Source organism: Electrophorus electricus, chromosome 22 (genome assembly GCF_013358815.1).
Source record: "Electrophorus electricus isolate fEleEle1 chromosome 22, fEleEle1.pri, whole genome shotgun sequence".
Lineage (NCBI taxonomy): Eukaryota > Metazoa > Chordata > Actinopteri > Gymnotiformes > Gymnotidae > Electrophorus > Electrophorus electricus.
Genome location: NC_049556.1, coordinates 11485227 through 11500134, shown reverse-complemented (window position 1 = coordinate 11500134; position 14908 = coordinate 11485227). Strand labels below are relative to the sequence as shown.

At 38.6% G+C, this 14908-nt stretch overlaps 2 long non-coding RNA genes and 1 pseudogene across 2 annotated transcripts; all 3 read right to left on the bottom strand.

Annotated features, from left to right (window-relative positions):
• Positions 1–523: 523 nt before the first annotated feature.
• Positions 524–14267, bottom strand: LOC113591020 (annotated as a pseudogene).
• Positions 3927–4601, bottom strand: LOC113591023. The gene is made up of 3 exons (XR_003412158.2): positions 4562–4601; positions 4230–4376; positions 3927–4027 (listed from the first exon to the last, which is right to left on the bottom strand). It is a non-coding gene; the product is annotated as an uncharacterized LOC113591023 (long non-coding RNA).
• LOC113591022 lies at positions 7891–12887 on the bottom strand. The gene is made up of 3 exons (XR_004775479.1): positions 12776–12887; positions 10602–10755; positions 7891–10484 (listed from the first exon to the last, which is right to left on the bottom strand). It is a non-coding gene; the product is annotated as an uncharacterized LOC113591022 (long non-coding RNA).
• Positions 14268–14908: the final 641 nt, after the last annotated feature.

Here is a 14908-nt window from a genome sequence, read left to right as displayed (position 1 = left end):
GATCTCAGTGACTTTAATGGTGTCACTCTCTAGTCTTCACTTGTGGAGATCTGGCCTGGTAGACCTGCCCTGGTAAACTGTATGTACTTTTAGTGTAAATGGAAGTGTGCATTTGGTCTTATATTGTATTATAAATAATAATAAAAATAATAATAACAACAACAACAATAATAATATAACAGCCCGAGTGACGCAAGGCAAGGAGCAGGATGCACAGACTCTCTCGACGGAGACAGACATTTATTAGACACAACACGATGCGACAAACACAGCGTGGTGAACATAAGCAACGTCAAACAGAGTCGCACACAGGAACACGAACAAAATCACAGCGTGCATCACAAACAGCACCAGAACTAAAGACCGACACACATACAAACATAACGACAATGAACCGTAATGTGTCACCGCAGGCGTGCGCTAACAACAGGGGCGTGGTTACAAATGAGACCACCTGGCGGGCCATACCACGTGAACAGTGGGAAGGGGAGTGTTCCATGACATATAATAATAACAATAATAATAATAATAATATTTTTTATTTATTTACCGCCTTTCACAGACTCATGGTCACTTTACAATAGCAATTAAGATGGAGAACAACAACAAAAAAAAAAACATTCACTGACACATTTAACAAATTAATTAACAACTGTTAAGAGAAAAAAGTTATGAAAAATGTTGAGAAAATTGCTTTTAATTGTGGTTTGAAAGAGGAAAGTGAAGAGCAGAGATGAGTGTAGGAGGTTCAAGACCATGCAGAGCTTTGTATGTAAGCAGGAGTTTATACTGAATGCATTCATGACCTCACACACAGTATAGCAGCTGGTCCAGTGTTACATATGTAGTCATGTGTGTTTTCTTTGTAACCAAATGAAAAGCTTGTTTGCATGCTTTCAGGAGGAAAAGAAGCCCTTGATCAGATGTTAATCAGACATTGATCAGACCTTGATCAGACCTTGTCCCAGGCTGGAACACCTTTAAAAATGAGTGAGCAAACTAACCATCACATCCACCGTCTCATGTTAGTTTAAACAGGAAAACAAATCCCCCATGTTTTATTAACTTACAATAAGTCAAAACTTAGAATGTCAATTTATTCATGCTGAATTTAAGTCATATAACACCAGCTGATCTGTAAGGTCTCACAAGCACACGAGACTGAGTTAACATGTTGCTTTTATCTGTAATGTATTTGAAAATAAGAATATCCTATCAAAACATTCACATTATAAAAGCAACACTGTTGGATACCAATATCAGTATGACGCAGTATAAGAGTGTAGGTGTGCTGAAAACTAATTTTTTGACAAAGCAAAAAGTCAGAACTCAGAATTTGTTAATTTCCCAAAGTTTGGACAGAATAATCACACATATATAAAACGGAAAATCAAATAAAGAATCAGCAAGTCTTAAACAAAAGAAAACCAAACCAAAACAGCCCCACACCTCTCACTGAGTTACAACTCTAAGATGATAAATGAGATGACAACTGTCATAAACAATCCACATTTACAAGCACAGGTGTTGTTCTACTGTTTAAGACCTGAGTTAAAATGAGATTCTCAGTCCTACTGGCCTTAATGGACAGCCTCACCTCTGTGGATGAAGGTCAAAGAAAAACAAAACATCTGAACACTAACGCTGACCACATAAACCCTTGTGTAAACATACAGGTGGTAGCAGTGCTCCATTCAGCTCCACAGTGTTCAGTGTTTTGGTCTGTAATGGGTCCAGTCTCACTCTGGGTTTACAGGGAACACACTACAATGTAGAGTGCAGGGAACTGGAGGACCAAGACTGGGAAACACTGGTAAACCATTCAATACTGTGGAGACTCAACATTCACTTACAGAGTTCTTACAGGTTATACAACATCTTACACATGCAGTGGACGCTGACAACATGTTCAGCAAACCACAGACTGGTTTTCTACGGATACTGTTATCTGCACTAGTAAGATTTTCAGAAGACAAATAGATAAATCAAAGAATAATGGGAAAACTGTGTCAGTAAAAGTGTGTGTTATAGTGTGCAGGTGTGCAATGTTTAGAAGATCAGTGAATGTCACCTTCCCCCAGTCCCAGTCCAGCTGCACTGGACATAATCTGATTGTCCTGGGCAGCTGGTCCAGTATTCATCACTGCTTTTACTGTAGTGTAGACTCCATACTGAACTCCAGACAGATGATCCCTTTCTTGATTCAGACTCTCTAATTACACCCAGTGCCCAGTACTCACTGCCTCCAACATCAACATCCCAGCAGTGTGTCCCTGAGTTAAAGCCCTCAGAGCCCAGGACACACGGATACACCTCAAATCTCTGTGGATGATCAGGAAGCAGTGATGTCTGTGGTCTACGTTCTACAGTAGTGAGATCATCAGACAGGTGGAGGTGTGGATGGGCAGTGTTGGGGTCCAGAGTAACAGGAGCTGAGGAGAGAACAGAATGAATCATCATGTTCATGTGTTTATGTGATGAGGTCACATCTACAGACTGCAGACCCTTTACTTTGAGTGAAATGACTTTAGATCTGGAGACCTTTACAGATATTAAACCTCCTCATGTACTGTATGTCTGTGTTCATCATGCTTTTGTCTAACATGGTATGAAACTAATGTGCTTGTATGTGGAATTATAGGTGTTAAGAGTCTATTGGCATGTTTTGGAATCTTCTAGAAACTATAATGATCCAGTAGTAGCAGCTCTGCTGGGTGATGGTGTCTTTCACAGAGACTGGAACAACAGACTGTTTAAACTGGACGCTGCCATTCTGACCACATGAAGTAATATGCTGGATTGAATGATGTAAAAATCTTATTTGTTTTATACTGGCTTTTAACAATGGGATCTCTCACACTATACAGTTTTCCAAACCCAGAATACAAATGATTTATTCACAGTGACAGTTAAAATCATCTGGAGTACAGAACCAGACAAGGTCCAGTAAATTGACCCCATGAAAATCAAAACTCACTGTACTGGAGGATCTTCTGCATGTTCTCCCAGACTCTAAACTTCAGGTTGGAAAGACGTTTTGCAACATTGATCAGAGCTGCTGACACCTTCTCAGGTTCCTTTGGGGTGTGCTGAACCCCTGTATTACTGTAAAAAAGTAATATAAAGTGTTAAATTAATGTATATAGTTCACAAAATATGTGAAAATGTAATGATCAAAACAGACATAAGAGAATGACTTACAGGTAGTGAAAACCATTAAGTGCATCATTGAGCATTCATGGTTTGAGTTTACAGAATCACCTTTCAATCATTTTGTTGATATGATGGTCACATATTTGTCTTTCCTATAGAGAAATCAAAGTCAATAAAGACTTTTCCACAGAACAACTAATTTCAGGGAATAAATTCAATTCTTGATTACAGCTTTTCTCTGTTTTTCATACATGTTTTTTTTTTGCATGTGTCCATGTATTGAAGTTAGAGAAAGACCAAGAGAGAGAGAGAGAGAGAGATGGAGAGAGAGAGATGGAGAGATGGAGAGAGAGAGAGAGACAGAGAGAGAGAGAGATGGAGAGATGGAGAGAGATGGAGAGATGGAGAGAGGGTGATTCTTACTTGTAAGAACAGAATGTCCTCAGCTTCCATCTCCTTCTGTAGGTTTCTGATTTTATCTGATAGATTCTATTTCTCCATTCATCTCCTCAATCTTCCTCCTCATCATGTGACTCTTCTGCTCCTCTTCCTCCTTCAGTGCAGCTATTCTTGCTGATTCTTCATCTCTTAGAAACTGGTGAAGCTTCTCAAACTCCTCCTTTATCTGCCTCTCTGTGTGCTGGGCCTGACACTGGAATGGGAGATGATGCAGAAATATATACAGTGTACAAATGAGCATGAATCCTTTTCTCCACAGGATAAGTGGACACTCACGAAAGTCACGATGTTAGCAACATGTTTCATAATTCAGAATGATCTTTCATTCTGCTGCTGTTTCATCACAGGTTTGTTTGACTTCCTCCAAGACTTTCAGATTCTGCTGTAGAGGCCCCAAAGAGGTCTTGAGTTTATTCTACAATTAAAGATAGTTTAGCTGAGAGCAGCAGGAGCCTTTTCCAGCAGGTGGAAACTGTAAATGTATAAATGTACTGGAGTCCCAGAGAGTGAAACTGCAGAGAACAGAGTGGCAGGTTTTCTCTTTCACCAAATGTACTGAGGTAATAAAATGATATTATAAGCAGAAAAATAGGGATGGTCCAGAATAAACTGCTTACATGCAGGAAAGGCCTCTGTAGGCTTCAGTGTAAATCCTCAGGAGGCCTCTTTGACAGGCCTCTAGGAGCCTCAGTCGAGGGGAACGCCTTGGTTCCATGACAGGACAGCCGACCAAGGACCAGAACAAACAATATGGACATCACCGCCTTTAAAAAAACAGTAGTAGTTCAGGATGAACCTAATGGTATCAAGAACTGGTGGGTATAAGTATTGAATATCAATTTGCATACATTGAATAATGTGTGGTTTGGAGAACAACAGTGGACCCGGGACAAGTTTTTATGAAAAAATAAAAATGGTTATGAAGAAAATGTATAAAAGCTGTGCCCACCTGAGACTGTTAGACATTCTCCAGACCATGCTTCGTTTGTAACATTGAGCTCAGAATAAAGACGGGACCAGCTTTTCTCTTCAATTAATTCCAGAGTCTGCATCTTTATTTCTATTTAGTGTGTATTGAATAAACAAACAAACAGTCTTGAACTTAAGGAGATCTAGGAACAACAGTACAGTGACCTCCTACCTTATCACTAATGTAGAGCTAGACTTGTGTTGTAGGATATGATGTTCATAAACTTTTTTACAACACATGGACTTTAGGGTTTTACAACCCGATTAAAGTAATTCTATGAGCCACTGCACTGAATACACATCTACTGATACTGACAGTCCATCAAACACACTGACCACTGCTCTGTAAAACATTCAATATATTAATTTCCCCATCTCAAAAGCATATTAAATTAGTTGTGTGCTACATGTTGGAAGGTACAATAACAGAATAGGTTTCATACCTTAAAGTCACACAAAGCTTCATCTACTGGACAGCAGTTGTGATTTTTATGTGCCTTTGAAAGATGGCACACCACACAAACAGGCTGTTGGTCCTCCAGACAGAAGAGTTTGAGTTTCTCCTTGTGCAAACTGCAGAGTACCTCAATCCCTGCTGAAGCTCCCTGACTCCTGCTCTCTAGAAAAGCCTCACACAGGTTCTTTAGTGCATTACAGGGAGGGTCAGATTTAGAGGATCTTTTCCTACAAACTGGACATTCTCGAGTTTTTTCCCTCAGAACTGCTGCAGATAGGTCTTACACACACTGTGGCTACACGACAGTACAACAGGATCCCTGAAGATGTCACAGCACACAGGACATGAAAACTCTTCTTCTGACAGCAGGTTTGTAGCAGCCATTTCCTCCAACAGCTCCCTTGCTTTTTTTCTGTAATGGTTCCCTGTCCAACTTCACTGTTAGATTTTGTGTAATAAATACAGCAGCAGATGTAGTCCTGTAGTCGGTCACCGTAGTCCTTTATCCATCTGAGAGAGTTTAGACATACAGCAGGTAGACGTAAACACCAGTTATGAGGTTTTCATATTTGAGTGACTGGAATGCAGAATAAAGATCAGGTGGCAGATTTACTTCCTTAAACAGGTGTATGGGAGGGCAGGGGCATTTGTGAAGGAGATGATGTTTATGCTTTATCCACGAGGGTGGATCCACTAATGCACTATTAATTAACAATAAGACAAAGGTTAAAATACAAAAGGAAATAATATACTGTATGGTATAAATGCATATAAATTATTTTGCTATTACATATGAAGAATCATGTTCATGAAACAGCAGAAATCTCTGGAAAGTCCGGAGCATTTAAAGGAAGGTTAACTTATTTGAAACCTGTATGCTTTTTGTAGAACAAAGACAAATATTTATTGTATCTGCATAGAAGCACATTTTGGTTAGTCTTAAGCTTTCTACATGTTGAACACATTTGGAAAGTGTATTCTAAACTCACCCCAACAACTTAGTGTCATCCATAGTGCAGGGTCAATAACACACGTCAAGTGTCTCTGGTCCCATCTGATGTATGTTCTCATAATAGGAAGACACCTTATTCCAGGTATTTACACAGGAATTGTGTTAATTAACCTTGTAAGTTATGCCATCAAAGGAGTTATTTTACTTCCTAGTAGTCAACAGGAGTAGCTTGAGAATAACTGGTGAAATGCCAAATGTATAAACTGAAAAAAGATTTTCTGACCTTTTTTGTTTTCTATTCAATTCCTCAATGAAAGTTCATTGCACTGAATTCTAAAATACATTCTATATCCACATGCTGCTGTCATCAGAAGATTGTCCACTAGAGGGCAGACATTAAATTAGATGCAGTGAAAAAACAGCATTTTTTCATGTCTGTGTAAAGCCTTTAGTCCAAATGGATTTGCTAATTATAGTTTAATTCAGCGGACTTTTACAGAATAGCAGAACGAACACACACACACACACACACACACACACACACACACACACACACACACACACACACACACACACACACACACGAGTGCATAGGTCTGCATAGAACATGGAGGACTTTGTTCAATGGTCATACAATGGCTAAAATATGTGGGACAAAAAATAAATCATAAAATTTTAAAATCTTAATATACCAATATATATGAAATTACATTAAATGTGTTGCCAATAATACATGTGTGATGAAAAAGGCAACACATCATAAAAAGGACCTGATGCATGGAGGAAGCGTGCAAGCGGGGAACATTATGGCTGAGAGTGAGAGACACGAGCCAGTGAGACTACTGCAGCTGAGAGAAAAAGAATTAAAATTGAGCACCAGACCATGATGACAAATGTCTTATGACCTTATCCATTAACAGTAAGATTGGTGTGTTATCATGTCAAACCTTTTATATCCTGAGATTAAATTGTGCCCTCTGTGTTTACAACTGTTATGTTACATGTGGTGTTTGTGTGTTTTAGGTGGTGTTGAGGCAGGAGCGTGAGAGAGTGGAAGACTCAGCACAGTCAGCAGCGAGCCTGAGAGCAGCCCATCCTCAGTAGCACTGGAAAAGGAAGGCCTAGACGAACACAGAAGGGAGAGAAAAGAAGGAAAGACTAGTTTGACAAAGATGAACATACTGAAGGAGATGGAGAGACAGAGAGAGAAGGAAAGACGGCAAGAGGACTAGAGAGAAGAATCAGACAGTTGGAGGAACTGAAGGAAAGAATGCGAGACAGAATGAGAAAAGCAGATATACATGCTGGATATACTTAAGAAGAACAGAGAAAAGAGATGGTGGATGGAGATGGAACAGAATGAGAGAAATGGAGAGAAGGATGGCAAAGGAAAGGGGAGAAGTGCTAAGGAAAGAGGAGGAAAAATGGAGAAGAATTCTGGAAAACCAAAAAGAATGGTGGCAGCAAAGATATCTTGAAATGCAGAGAAAGAGACAGAAAGAAGTAAGAGTTGAAAGAGAAAACCCAACAAAGACAAATTTCTGAAGAAATAGAGATGGCAAAAAAAGTGTGAGCAAAAAGAGACAATTTGAAAATCTTGAGAAAGTGTGTTCAGCAGAGAGCAGGCAACATGAAAAGCAGTTCCAAGAACGTCTGAAAACACAAAAGAGGAAATGAAGTTTGAGGAAATGAAGAAACAAATATTGAACTGATATGTTGACACTCAGGGAGTTGAAAACAAAACAGAAAAAAAGTCTGAAGAAGGTACGCTCATAGACGCAAAAAAACAATTTGAAGCTTGAGAAAGAATGTGGGTGAACAACTATTACAGTAATCTGTCCAAAACCCATAAGAGAAAACAAAAGCAAACATGATTTAAAACTAACACTGCCCCCAAGACTACAGGGAGTTCAAGTTCGGTTTATTTGTCACATACATAGTCATACACAGTATAACTCGCAGTGAAATGATTGAGAGTTGTGTTTCTGCCTGGGAGATTATCATTCCTTCCCCAAAACTAAGAATAGTACACCAGGGCCGCCCCTTGGGAGGAATATGACATAAATCAAAACTATACAGATGCACTAAAAATTGGAAAACATTTGGCTAAAAATAAAAAAAAAGACAGTAGCTTTCCCAGACAAAGATTTCTTTGTGTTATATACATTTCTCTGACAGTCCCCACAGTACTCTGAAGAGATGGTTCCAGAGTTGGAAAATAAAATACTCCAATGCTCAAGGAAATGTGCTCACCAGCAGGAACCTTAATGCCAGAACTGGAATACTGCCTGATTTCAAAAAAACAAAAAATGACTTTCCCTGTGCCCACAGAAACAACCAGGTATATGTAGAAACCAAGCACAGCAAAAGCCTCAGTGCATTCACTTTAATAGCATTCAGCCTTCTGTCTGGTCAAAGCCAAATGACTCTTTTAATTAAAAGAACAGAGACTAAAAGCATCCACACAGCCAAGTAGGCTGAACAACATCAGATGGTCATAAAGATGGGCCCAAAATAGCACCGACGTGTTCCAGAAAGTAGTCAGCACTTAAGAAATTAAAACAATTTTAGACACCTTTCTGGAGACCACACTTATAGTTATGAAGGATTCAATCTTGCAGTCAAGAACACAAATCATATATTTACAACCACCCAAATGTTAAATAATAATAAACTGGTTTAACAGAATGTCAAAAAAATTAGGAAGGAAATGAGAAAATCAACTCAAAATCACAAAACCCAAATAATGCAGATTTATGTCTTCAGTACTGTGAAACACACTACGCTCAGAATCTAAATCTAAACCTATATGAGCAGAATCGTCTATTCAAAACTTGGAACTTTTTAAAATCGCTCAATAATCAATTACCCACCATCTCAATACCTGAACAAAAGCATATAACTGCAAAATTGAATATATAAGATTGCAATAAAAGACTTCCTGAAAGTCTTGTAACATTTTAAAACGTGGAAATAAATTTGACCCCAATAATTACCAGGGCATCTGTGTGGACAGTAATCTGAGGAAAGTGATCTGCAGTATTATTAATTCTAGATTTATAGACTTCCTTATGAAGCACAGTGTCGAGTAAAAGTCAGATTGGATTTATACCAAATCACCACACATCAGATCATATTTATAGCCCAACCAACATGTTAACCAGATAAAAAACTAAATATCTGCATGTTTCATAGACTTCAAAAAATCTTTAGAGACAGTTTAGCCCAATGGTCTATTCCACAAATTACAGGAAAGTAGTGTATGGAAAAAGCATGAGACAATTAAATTCATGTACAAAAACAATAGATGCGCTATAAAGATTGGTAACAAAATGACCTTGAGCACCCTGATTATGAAAACCACTATGCAGTCCTGTTCCTCTCCTTCAGGTGTCCTCTCAGGAATAGCAGGGCTGAACTGTTTTGGTCCATAAAAAAAATAAATATTTTTTTTTTACATAAACAGAATTACATCACTCCCATCTGAAATATATAATCAAGGCTACAGATTGGCTGTCTTGGAGGAGAGGCTGATATGTCCACCAAATGTAGCCATATCTGGATGGTAAGCACTTCTGATGGGTATCTATATCTTTCCCCTGCCTGTCATTTCTCTTTAAAAAAGGTGTACCCAGATTCTGAATCAGCAGTAGACCTATAGACAACACCGTAGTCGTACACAACCTCTCATGAGCAAACTGTCCTGGTGGTTAACAGTCCTCTACCCTTTCCTTCAAAATCTGTCACCACCAGACCCCTCCACTTCTGGGTGAGAACCAGCTTCTGGAGAACAGCAAACTCCAGGGCAGTGTCGACCCACAAACCAGTTTCCACCTGGGCAGCATCTGGGACACTGGTCGTCCACCCACTTCTCCATCTAGCTGCGCAGCCTGGATTCTGGCCAAAATGATCAGCAGTCATAACAGTAGTGTTCATGTACCTGTCATAGCCTTGCATTGCGATCATGCAGGAGGAGCCCAAATCGCTCGTATCTAGCTAGCTAGCTAGCTAGCTAGCTACCCAAACCTGTAGGAAAATTTGTCTGAATAATTCCATGTCGAAACATGCTATGGTAGCTAGCTAGCTAAGAAACTGGCTTGTTTTACTGCGTGATCAGTAATTTTAGTTTGAATATGAATTTCATTTATTTAAAAATATAAAAGTTTAACATTATTCATCTTGTCTACTATTCCTCTTGTCAATAATCCACAAGTTAGCTAGCTATCTAAAGCCAATTAAGCCTTTTAAGATTGGACAAACTTCCAACGTTTTATTTACCTGTTTACTAACAAAGACAAAATCAAAATGATGACAGAAATTAACCTCTTTATTTACTTTATGAGTGTATCTCAAATACTGATAAAAAAATGTTACCAAAAGAGTGACACATGCTCCATGATGATACTTACAGTCGTGTTCTCTACCACTGCTGACTGCTGAAGGTGGTGCAGAATCACAGTCAGCTGGAGGCCAGAAAAAGTCTGTGTTTTGCACCTTAAGAACCACAAAGAGGAGAAAACATCAGTCAAGATGGCAAATTCAGTTCACCCAGTGATTGCAAATGTTTTATATTGTAGTAGAGTGTAGCACTATGAAGGACACACTACTTACCTTTTCAGGCTCTTCGTGCAAGTCTGGACCATCTGTTTGCTGAGTCTAGCATTAGAGTATTAAAATACTCTTTGGTCTTCTCACTCTGTCAGACAAACTGTAGGCTGGCCTGCTGCGGGTCCATGAAATACATGAATCCTGCAACATTCTTCACCTGGAACAAAGCAGAAAATATATAAACTTCCAGAGTAAAATAATTTTGTGCATAAACACCGAGATGAACAAAGAAAAAAAAAAGACTATTAAAAAAAAAAATTAGGTGTAGGCAGTCATTTCAAATCAGATTTATTTTTTAAACCGTTACTGCCCACTTCCACGTGCAGCGTTGGCTTGGTTCGCCATCTTTCAATCAGTTGTTATACTGTCCAAAAATATCCCTGCGTAATGCAGCAACTCGTTTAACACACTGCGTTTGTTTTTTAAGTCACACCAATACCTTATATTACTTACATATTATATGAAATATTACTGCTTTTGAAGTTAAAGACTACAAGTATTTATCCTTATATAAACTCAATGGTGTTTAAATTAACGATAGCTTGCTAGCTACTTCTTTTAGACCTTAATACTACATACTGGCGCTCTTTGCAATCGAGGCTAATCCAAGTAGCTAGCGAGCTAGCTAGCTAACCTAGCTACTGTACATCGGCACACACTCCCTACGAGTTAGCATATATCGTGAAACCTTTATGCTAATCGCCACATATTCCTCACCAAGTTTGAGTTTCTCTAGGTTAAAACATTCAACATTCCCTAGCTAGCTAAGCTAATGTCGTGTCCGTTGATGCAGGAACCAGTGCGTTACCTTGCGGCCTTTTATTAATAATCCTGTTATGTCTGGACATACAGTAATTATTTTATTAATTCAAGCATTAGCCCTATTCCATTCTGCGCGTTATTCTCTATTATTGTAAGCTTAGCATTCATTTAATTTATGCAACCCCACACTAACTTTAATTACTAACGTTTATATATAGCTCGCTAGCTAGCTATACACTTCTCTTTAAGAGTAGCCAACAAAGCCAGTGTTAACCTACCACAAATCTATCATATTACAAGCCATTTTAACCTTAATCTCACTACTTTCTTCTAAACAACTACCTAGAGTAACAAGGTTCATTTGGCCCATGTAAGCTACCAAAGAAGATTCAGAAACATCCAAGTAGGGTCTAATTTGTGTCATTTCTATACTAGCTAATCGTCTATCAACGGCTTTCACATAGAACATTCTCGAAGACGTATTTACGGCGCCAGCCTCTCTTCGGAGTAGAAAGCGCGGGAAGGTGTTGACGCGTCAAACCACAGAATGGTTACTGCCAGAAGTTTTGCACATCTGGCAGCACTGTAGGTGCATACAACTTCACTTATTAAAGATTTCATGCCGCTTTTGCATAAATCAGTGTACACATTTACGGTATTTAGCTGACGCTTTTATCCAAAGTGACTTACAATTTCGACTGAGCACAACTTGAGCAATTGAGGGTGAAGGGCCTTCCACAGTGGCGGGGCTTGAACCAGCAACCTTCCGATTACAAGTCAAGGACCTTTGCATTTATTGGAAGTTACTGAGTTTCTGTGCCAAGATATTAACAAGTTTCATCTGGTTTACTCCAACTTTTTTAAAATTTATTTTATTTTCTATTATTATTTTTTAGGAGAAGCAGTTTTGTATGTGTTGGCCTTATTTTAATTTCCACATATTTATCTCCTTGTCATTGAAGACAATGATGCACCTTTTTTTTTTTTTGCACCACAAATCAGTAACTTCCCTACTTCTCAAACGCTGTTGTTTCATTCTTTGCAGATGACCCACCATTGTTCAGCACATTCTCCCAGCTGAACGATAAATCTGCCATTTTTCACAGCGGCTGTGATTTCATCTGAATTCATGAGACTCAATGTCTTCCTTAAGATTTTCCTTATATGTGAATTTATGGGTGAACAAGTATACAGGGAACAGTGTTTTTCAGGTTTAGAAACAATATTTAGGTCCTAGTTTATAGAACTTATTTTACCTCAAGTGGGCATTCCTGGTGAATATCTCTTGGTAATATGTCTGCCTACAGACCTTGGATTCATTATTTAGGTATCGTATGTGACAAATAAATAATACCAAGTACAAACAAATTCTATGGACTAACATGGAGATTAAAATGGAAATAATAATCACTTACTGTTTCAACGTGGACATCAAGTTATCAGAAGGGACTCTTCTGCTCCTCCTCATCCTTCCGGGCAGCTATTCTTGCTGCTTTTTCATCTCTTAGAAACTGGTGAAGATTTTCAAACTCCTCCTATATCTGCATGTCTGTGTGCTGGGCCTGACAGATGATGATGAAATATAAACTGTACAAATATGTATGAATCTTTTTCTCCACAGGATAAGTGGACACTCATGAAAGTCACGATGTTAGCAACATGTTTCATAATTCAGAATGATGTTTCACCTTAATGTGAGCTGCTGTTTCATCACAGGTTTGTTTGGCTACCTCTAAGACTTTCAGATTCTGTTGTACAGTCTCCAAAGAGATCTTGAGTTTATTCTACAATTAAAAATAGTTTAGCTGAGAGCAGCAGGAGCCTTTTCCAGCAGGTGGAAAATGTAAATGTATAAATGTGCTGGAGTCCCAGAGAGTGAAACTGCAGAGAACAGAGTGGCAGGTTTTCTCTTTCACCAAATGTACAGTGTTCGCCTCCCTTATCTCTAATGTAGAGTTAGACTTGTGTTGGAGAATATGATTCTCATAGACTTTATTACAAAATAAAGACATTCAAGTTTTATGGAGTTTATCAACCCCTGATTAAGTAATTCTTTGAGACTATTAGTAATTCTATGGGCCCAAATCTATACCCACTGATACCGACAACGCATCTGTCAAACAGTTTCTCAACGTCTCTGGAAAACGCAAAACAATATATTAATTTACCCATCTCAGAAGCATATTAAATTAAGTTTGTGGAACATTTTGGAAGGCAAAATAACAGAATAAGTTTCATACCTTAAAGTCACATACAGCTTCATCTATTGGACAGCAGTTGTGATTTTTATGTGCCTTTGAAAGATTACACACCACACACACAGGCTGTTGGTCCTCCAGGCAGAAGAGTTTGAGTTTCTCGTTGTGCAGGCTGCAGAGCACCTCAGACCCTGCTGAAGCTCTCTGACTCCTGCTCTCTAGAAAAGCCTCACACAGGTTCTTTAGTGCACGATTACAGGGAGGGTCAGAATTAGAGGATCTTCTCCTACAAACTGGACATTCTTGAGATCCCTTGGTTTCCCAGAACTGCTGCAGACAGGTCCTACACACACTATGGCTACACGACAGTAGAACAGGATCCCCGAAGATGTCACAGCACACAGGACATGAAAACTCTTCTTCTGACAGCAGGTTTGCAGCAGCCATTTCCTCCAAGAGCTGCTGTGCTGTTTCTCTGTAATGGCTGCTTTAGTCCAAACTTCACTTTCACTTTTAGATCTTCTGTAATAAACACAGTAACATAAGTGAGAATCACTCACTGTATTCCTTTATCCAGCTGAGGGAGTTTAGACTGCTTTCAGTAATAAAGCAGGTAGAAGTAAATACCAGAGTTAAGAGTTTCTCATAGAGCTTCTCATAATATTTGACTGACCTGAACGCAGAATTAATAAAGATCAGCGTAGTAACCGCTTTTGCTTCCTCAAACTAGCAGGCGTGTACAGGGAGGATGGGCTTTTGTAAAGGAGTCGATGAGTTGAAAAACTTTGATTTCTCCACCAGATGGCGCCAGATCACTAACAACTAACTGAATCAGCCAAACTTCATCTAACTCAGCCTTGGTTTTTATATTTATTAACAATCTGAGGTGCTTTCATATATTTTCAATTTAAATATTTTGTTTATTAATTATGAGGTCAAGATTTTGATTTTAGTTCTTTAATGTGGTATTTTATGTAAAAAAAACTTTTTTTAATTCTACAGAAGTACATTAATATACCACACAGGTTCGTTTGGATTAGACCACACATTTTGCTTAGAAACAAAACATTTCAAAGTAGAATTATATTTTGCAAAAAATAAGATAACATGAACAAATAAATTAAAAAGTGGTTAAGGCAGATGTGAAGACTCTCTGAGCGTCTCTTCCGTTCAGGATTAATGGTCTAAAGTGACTGTATGTGTTCTTGATGGGATGTGTAAGCTGAGGCATATGTGAAGGAATCCACAACATGTTGGTTTTTCATACCATAATCAGATCCAGTTAACCAGTGTAACAGTGCTGTGAAGGGAACCAGTGGAACAGTGTTAAACTGAGTCTCCTCCTTATGC